This window comes from Rhagoletis zephyria, unplaced genomic scaffold (assembly GCF_001687245.7).
Source record: "Rhagoletis zephyria isolate East Lansing unplaced genomic scaffold, Rhagoletis_zephyria_1.1 Rzeph_scaffold_02053, whole genome shotgun sequence".
NCBI lineage: Eukaryota > Metazoa > Arthropoda > Insecta > Diptera > Tephritidae > Rhagoletis > Rhagoletis zephyria.
This window is the reverse complement of record NW_016159137.1, coordinates 52,241-60,988: the sequence shown is the minus strand read 5'-3', so window position 1 is coordinate 60,988 and position 8,748 is coordinate 52,241. Positions and strand designations below refer to the sequence as shown.

Here is an 8,748-nt window from a genome sequence, read left to right as displayed (position 1 = left end):
AACTTTTCTTTATCCAAATAATGTAAAATAATAAATGAAATCTCGATCGGCGATCACTGAAACGCAGCTAGCGACTGTATACTCGAAAAAGCAATGTTGCCACTTCTTCTCATTAAACCATGTTCGAATCGTGGAAATTTTGGAAGATCACAGGGTTGCTTTTAGCATTTAGATTCTAAATGCAAAAATGGAGTTGCATTTAGTTGCATTTAGGTGACGAATTTTGTATGGATAAATGTACATTTAGAGTAGCATTTAGAGCTAAATGCACTAAATGTGCTTTTACGCGTAAGCAAAAACAGCCCATTACCTTTGCATTATTGAATCATGCTGGCAAGGTACTGGATATTTTTTTCCGGAGATTACTAAAATACAACTAATTTCGACTACAATCGTTTATCAACACTTCATTATTTCGTGTTGGATTTGACATTTGCTGTCAATTTGTTTCAAACTATCGTCTCGTCTTGCATTTTCTGCAGCAATAGCCAAAAAATGTTTTTAAGCATTTAACAGATCCTAATTATTAATTGCATAATATATACATCATATTAGCGAAAAGTAAACATAGTACAGGCTGAGAGTAGCTATAGTTTTAGGTATGTGTGAAGTAATGGTAGTGTGGAATAGTGGTAACCTGTATACAGATGACTTCATTTGGTGCGGGTATACATAATAAATATAATTAAAATTCACGATCTCTAGTCCATTTTATTAGACTGGAATATATGCCATCTGGTTTGAGTTAATTCAACGTTTTACCGAGTGTATAAAACAAGTGTGCATATTTACAACCGTAGAATGATAACGAGTCAACACCGCGTAGTGTACAAAACGTTGATGTGTATGTACAAATGGCATGCGTATTCCATGCTATTTGTGGACCGAAAAGCTTACGAAAGCGTGTCACAATTTAAAAATTTGCTAAACAAATAAAAACGTGGTTTAATTATTGCTGCTATTTCATAATAATAAAAAAATAGATACAGTGGAAGGTTTTGAATATATTTAGAGCTTACATTAGCACTATTGTATCTTTTAGTATATTTACACTCGAATGTAAGGTAATGCATTATGTAGTCAGTAAAAGCTCAATACATTTTACCGGTATGGTTTTATGGTAGTATCCTCGGGGCAAATACTAGTTTTAAATGCTACGCCAGTAGGGCTTGTTTGCATTTTTAAATTATCTTGTTACCTAGTAGCAGTGATCGAACTTAAAAAAAAATTGTGTGGGAGAATCTGGAAAAAATGTAGATTTCAAAAAAATGTGGTAGATCTCAGGCTTTAGATGAAACTTTGCACAAAAATTAAAAAAATTCTGCAAAGTTCCACCTAAATAGCCAACATTTTAATTAGAATCTAAAACAAAATTAATTTTAGTATAATAAAGTGCAAGATTGACCAAACCCCCCTAAACGAAAGAGGATGGACGCCGCTTTATGAAAAGTCACCACTCATCCCACTTCCCCCCTAAAGACCCCTTGGGAGCTGTTTGAAAACAGCGGAAATTGGGATTTTTTCCAAAACGATTATAACCCTCACTACTCTTTTCTCTGTTGCCCAAGAAGAGGGGCTGAACACCTTTTGCAGAGAGCACCTTTCTGCGTAGGCCGCACTTAGTGATTATAACCCTCACTAAGTAGAATTCTTCTTTCTGTTTTGCTAAAGAAGAGGGGCTGAACCCCTTTTGCAGAGATATTTCGTGGATATTTTTTTACAGCTCAGCTCGGAAAGTTGCAAAAAAAAACATATTTCCAACCGACATTATTAATAAATTAGTCCACAGATATAGTAAATTTTATTTTTGTAATGAAGCGTGAACTGTTGTCTACAAGTGTGTGTAAAAGGTTTTTGATTCGATTCATGCGTTTGGGCACAGCAACCCAAAATCGTTGTACAAATTCATAAAGAGTACCCATTTTCGCCATTAATTATTTTTATAAATCACATATTTTGCAATTTAACACAATAAAACAATAAAATTTAATATTGAGAAAATTTACTATTTTACAGTTTATTTTATCCTCCCATTCTGCCTGTTGCTAGTGTTAAGTGGTGGGCAATTTTTGCTCTTAAAATTATGTCGAGCAAAAATAAAAGTACTTAAAAACGCGAATATGTGGTAGATTTCAGAACTTGTGTGGTAGATGCTCAAAAAAGTGGCAGATCTACCACAATGTGATAGAAGTCCGATCACTGCCTAGTAGGCACGAACTCTAATACCGCAGCAGCAGTAAAACTGGTTTTGTTATAGAACTGATAATTTGGTACATATTCTTAATGCAACTAGATGTTCGTTTTTGTGAACAAGGAACTTTCACACATAGCCGTTACATAAATTGGGGAAAACGCGATTGAAGAACTAGTAAATTTGCGACGTACCAGAATTACTTAAAAGAATCGAAAGAAATACTTTCCTGATCGTATTTATGTGTAGGTAAGAATTTTACACACATTTGCATATTTTTTTATTCCATTTATTGATACAGGGTTTACTTAAAAGTTTTTACATTTATGTATATACATACATATTTTATATTATATCTAGATTAACGTATTTGTACTATTTGGTAGTAAATATGTATGCACATTAGGGTGGTCCAAAAACAGTAATGTCGGAATTGTAATGCCCTCATCCCCTAGGATTGTTCTATATCGAAAAAGTATACCCCTATTTTTTATTTTGAAATCGAAAAATATTTAGAGGTCGCTCAAAGCGCTCAAAGTTTTACAAGTATTTTTATATGGGAAAAATAAAATTTTTCGTACTACCATTTGTAGAATTCATAAAAGTCAATATTTTTCGTTCGGAAAACTCTGGTTCTCTTCTCTGGTTGTTTATTTAACAACTTTTTAATACTAACGATTTTTTATTGGTCGCCCCATTGCATTTTTCGTAATTTTTGTGGGTTTTTGGCGGACCTATAAATTATAGTTGCGATGAAAAATTGGTTAAATAAAGAAGTGAGTATTATTATTGGAAATATCCTGCAGATAAAAAGAGTTTTCTCGTAGAAAAATATTGATTTTTAGCTATTCTATACCATTTCTACGAAAAGTGGTTTTTCCCCATATAAAATACATAGACAACTTTGGGCACTTTGAGCGACCTCTAAATATTTTTTGATTTAAAAAAAATAAGGGTATATTTTTTCGGTATAGAACAATCCTAGGGGGGAGAGCGCAAAAATTCGGATTTTACTTTTACACATGCATTTTTGTACCACCCTAATGCACATACTAAAAATATCTATTTAGAAACTCGTGGTGTTAAACATCCTTTTGTTAATTGGCGTCTACCAAAATAAAAATTGTGCCTATTCTTGCGTGCCGCACTTTTTTGAAACAACACCCATTCTCACCTGAAATGCAAAAGGCCGTAACTAAGAAAAAATCCTTAATTAACGTTTTGATTGATTAAGATGCATTTCATCGAATACAAGTCCCTACATCGCTTTGTGCAAAAAATGACAATTTTGTTAGTTCGCGGCATTTTGCATTCCAAGTGACGATATGTACATGCATCCGAATATTTTAAAAATTTTCGGCGACTTTTATCCCTTTCTATTACTGTTGTCGCATATGACATAATATGTTGTTAAATACTGTTTATGTTGTTAATAAATTGTTCAACTTAACTGAAAATACGATCAGCATTTTTAAATTATGTCACTTGACTAAATTTAGCAATCTCTCGTTCTGTATTCGTAATTTTATGACGGTCTCTTTTATTCTATTTTGTATTTCTTATGCAAATATATACAATTAAATTCACATACATACATATTTAGTAGTTTTTTGTGAAGAATGCAAATATGAGGTACAACTTTCTGTGTGTACAAAGCTTTCCTTTAACTTGTCATTTATCAATGGGCGGAGAGTGTTTTTTGAATCAACAATTCCAAAAAAAAACTTTGGATTTCATCTTACACACATTCTCACTTTTGGGTCGATGTAAATATTTTGAAGACTATACATACATATATGTACAGTTGTCCACAAAATAATAGGAGTGCGATATTTTGACCAGTTTTTGCTATTTGTCTTTTGTTTATTTAATGTTTATTATTTTTTTATAAAAGCCTAGCTGGCTATACAACAAACACCATATAAATTCAGATTTTAAACTTTGTATAAAAATTATAAAAATTTTGCAATTTTTCACCCAAATTTCAAACTTTTTAATCAGAATCTTTAGAAAAAATTCTGGTATGCAGTTTTGTAGCACATTCAATTCTAGTCTGAAGAAGTGCAAGTTTCAAGCGGCCAAAAAATTCCGTTGATTTTTGAGAATTTTTTTGGTTAAAGGTGTTTCACGTTTTTTCCATACAAAGTATGTCGACAATTTTCTTTTATATGGAGGACACTGCCAGCAAAAAAATTGCCAAAAATCAACGGAATTTTTTAGCCGCTTGAAACTTGCACTTCTTCAGACTAGAATTGAATGTGCTACAAAACTGCATACCAGAATTTTTTCTAAAGATTCTGATTAAAAAGTTTGAAATTTGGGTGAAAAATTGCAAAATTTTTATAATTTTTATACAAAGTTTAAAATCTGAATTTATATGGTGTTTGTTGTATAGCCAGCTAGGCTTTTATAAAAAAATAATAAATATTAAATAAACAAAAGACAAATAGCCAAAACTGGTCAAAATATCGCACTCCTATTATTTTGTGGACAACTGTATGTATGTATACAGCAGCGTTCAATAAAATAGTAGCAAACTTATGTTGTTTGCAACTTATATGTAATTATTTATTTATTTTTTATATTTTTAACCGACTTCACAAAAAGGAGATTATCAGTTCGTCGGATTTTTTTTTTATGTATGTTACCGCATAACTTTGGACTACGTTAACCGATTTCGATATTTTTTTCCCATACTAATTTTGTTTTGATCCGATAATTGGATCGTGAAGAAATTAACGATAATCTTAAATTTGTATATGAGAATTGAAGTCGGTTTTGTTTTTTGTTTAAAAATTACTTGTTCATTTAAAATATAGTTTGTTCTAGACTTGTGCTCTGCTAATTAAGTCATCAACATTTTGATAAATTTTGGCTATTTTTCTTTTGTTTATTTAATGGTCTTCCATAAAAGTCTACCTCATTATAAAACAAACACTATATAAATCCACATTTCAAACTTTGTGCAAAAATTATAAAATATCTGCAAAGTTTTAGCTAAATTTTAAACTTTTCATACAGATTTTTTAGAACTTTTTGAGTATGCAGTTTAATAGCCCATTAATTTCCAGGGTAATAACATGCAAGTTTTAAATACCAAACAAATTTTTTTTTTGTATGAAAAAAAGCGTCATGCAGTCAGAAAAAGTATAAAAATTAACGCGATTCTTTAGCAACCCAAAACTTGCACTAGAACTACAATTTAATGGGCATAACTGCATAATCAAAAAAACTTACTGAAACTTTGCAGATTTTTTATAATTTTTGCACAAAGTTTCAAATATGGATTTATATGGTGTTTGTAATTTAATGAGCTAGACTTTTATGGAAAAATAATGAACATGAAATAAACAAAAGAAAAATAGCTAAAACTGATCACAATGTTGATGAGTTAATTAGCTGATCACAAGTGTATAACAGAAACTACATACAGCTGCGTGCAGTTAATTAGAAACGAGGTTGTGCATAGTAGGTTACGTAAATATTTTTTTTATTTCCGAACTAAAACATTTACAAAGTTTATTTTAATAAACACTACGATATTACGCAAAAAAGAAAATAAAACTTAAAATTAAAAATCCACATTTGTTTAGTAAAAAAAAATCACCAATATTCATAAATAGAAAAATCAGTAGTGCAGCTAATTATAAACGTTATAACAAAATATTGTAATTGTTGTTTAATTCCATAAACGCGTCAATATTTTGTTGCGAAACCGTTATTCTGAATTACGGCTTGCAATCTGCGTGGCATTGAACTAATGTAAGCTTCACATACACTTTTAGGAATAGCATTCCATGACTCCAAGGTCCTTTCATACAGTTCCTCAAAATTTCCAATTTTATGAGCTGCGATTTTCTTTTTTTACATGTTGCCATAGATTCTCTATGGGCTTTAAGTCCGGGCTGCATGAAGGCCAATCCAATACGTTTATATAATTTTGAGAGAACCACTGTTTTGCTGCACCAGCCGTATGCTTCGGATCATTATCCTGTTGGAAAATCCATGTCACAGGCAAATTTTCCTCAGCATACGGTAGGAGAACGTTGTTTAAGATGGAAATGTATTGGAATTTGTCCATTATACCATCAATCGGGTGTAAAGGCCCAACGCCGCGCCATGACATACACCCCCCCCAAACATTTTACTACCACCACCATGCTTAACAGTAGGGCGGGTGTATCTGGGATTGTATGCACAATCTTTTGGGCGACGTACATACGTTTTTCCATAAGCTGAGATTCTATTTACTTTAGTCTCGTTCGAAAACAACACTCCTTTCCATTCTTTAACCGTCCAATTGCTGTATTTTATGGCGAACTCCAAGCGTCTTCTCCGATTTCTCTCAATTATAAGGGGCTTCTTCCACGAAACTCGGCCAAATAACCCAGCCTCTCTTAATCTTCGTTTTATTGTATCCTTGGAAGGTCTGTTCTCATTTTCACAAAATACGGATGCTCTTATTTCATATGCTGTTTTTTGCGAAAATTTTTTAGATTCTCTTATTATGAGGCTGTCTTCGTGAGCGGTTGTTTTTCTGGGTCTACGCTTTCGTGGAACATTCATAAATGTGGAATATCTTTTGAAATGATGCACAGCATTAAAAACCATCTTTTTGGATATGCCTAAACTGTTTGCAATGGACCCATATGATTTTCCATCATTATGCATGTGTACGATAATTTTTCGGGTATTTTCGTCGCAACTCTTATTCTTTCCCATGTTTTCCTTCTAAAGGATGATAGATGGATGTTAGATAAATAACAAAATATCAAACAATATGGTTTACCGTTTTAAATATTCAAATAATATAAAATAATATCCGCGTTTCTAATTACGTGCACGAGCTCTGCTGACGCGAACTAAGAAAAAACTAACCAAGTAACGTTGTAATTCAAGTAAACTGCAAAACAATTTCTATGAATCCTCTCGCATGTATTTCAAGTGTTTTGACATTTAATAATCAAAGGCAACTAGAAAGTTCGCGGATTTATTCAAATATATGAAGTGCTGATAACCTCGTTTCTAATTAAGTGCACGCAGCTGTAAATACAAGTTTTAAGGTTTGCACAAAGTTCACAAAAATGAATCAAACTTCAAAAAAAATTCATCAAAATTTTAAGCTTTTTATTCAGAGTTTCTAGAACATTTTTGAGTATGCAGTCTTGTAGACCACTCAATTTTGGTATGAAAAGTGCGAGTTTCAAGTCACTTAAAATTACCGTTGATTTTGTAAATAGATTTTTTTTTTTGTCGAGGGTGTTGCACATTTTCTTCCATATAACGTATGAACAACATTATATTTTTATATTATCTTACGAAGGTCCTCAATTTGCCTAAGGCCACGCTCTTGGGCTTCCTCTCTCGCACAGGGACCTCCTACGGTGGTCAAAGCATTATCTGAGTAGTCGGCACACGTCAGTAATTTTCAGAGATAAAAAAGCAAGGAAAATTAAACACGGGGTGCCACAGACGGGGGAACACGAACAAACACCTGCGAAAATACAATTTTCATATTTACTTTCATTTGAAAGATGTTGAGATTTATCAAATATGGTAAATGAATAACAAAGGGTTAATTTCTTTGTTTGCATTTTTTGACATTACAGTCAGCTATAAGAGAGCTCGATTGAATTGTCACTTCTACCTTGTTGAATATGGCTTGCTTTATCCCACTAAAATTTATTGAGCTATAAAACTGCATAACTAAATTTTTTCTAAAAATTCTGAATAAAAAGTTTAAAATATTTGGAAGTAATGCTTAGTTTGTTGAATTTTTTTAATTTTCGTACGACGTTTGAAATGAGGATTTACATATATACTGCAGGTTATGTAATATGCTAGACTTAAAAAACAATAAACATTAAATAAACAAAAGAAAAATAGAAAAGGTGGATAAAATGTCATTTACCTTAATCAGTTGACCACAAAGGTGCATGGAGATCTATGAACGCTTTGAGCGACCTCTAAATATTTTTTGATTTCGAAACAAAAACTGGCATATTTTTGTAGTATGGAAAAATCCTCTGCATGTCTTTGGACCACTCTAGAGTACATACTTGCATATCGACGCCTCCAAACTATACTATGCTAAGTTTAAGCTGACTTAGCATGGTACAAGTTTGGAGGCGTCGATATGTTCGCATTAGAGTAGTTTAATATATCGCGCGTTTAAAAATATAGAGATGTAACTCAAAATGTACGTTTTTGGAGATTTCATTACGCAATTAATTAGCTTTCTAGGTAGAATATATTGCATCTAACAGATAACCAAACTTCCCAAATGTGGCGAAGATATGTGTATTTCCATCTGTCTTTTTGTATACCAACTGTATGAATTGATGAAACTTTGATTGCGTTTTCCCAAAAAATTTAAATTTTGAAATACTTCGTTATATTATTAAACGTGCGATATGACGATTTAATTTAACTAGAGTTCACGCAGTGGTTGAAATTCAATCACTAAAATTAAGTGTGAGTTTTATCTGCATCTTCATCTTCATCTTCATCTTCATCTTCATCTTCATCTTCATCTTCATCTTCATTTCATCTTCATC

The 8,748-nt window shown here is 32.1% G+C and overlaps 1 protein-coding gene across 4 annotated transcripts in view; it reads left to right on the top strand.

Moving 5' to 3' along the window:
* Positions 1-430: 430 nt before the first annotated feature.
* The window catches only part of papi (tudor and KH domain containing protein papi), a 44,815-nt gene continuing 36,497 nt past the window's right edge, over positions 431-8,748 (top strand). Inside the window, exons 1-2 of one of the 4 annotated variants that reach the window (XM_017620112.1) lie at positions 431-561; positions 2,294-2,440. The gene's annotated coding sequence lies outside the window, so the exon portion shown is untranslated. Of the gene's footprint in view, positions 600-630; positions 1,065-2,293; positions 2,441-8,748 lie in introns of those variants that run through there. The other 3 variants (XM_017620109.1, XM_017620111.1, XM_017620110.1) reach the window with 3 other exon arrangements.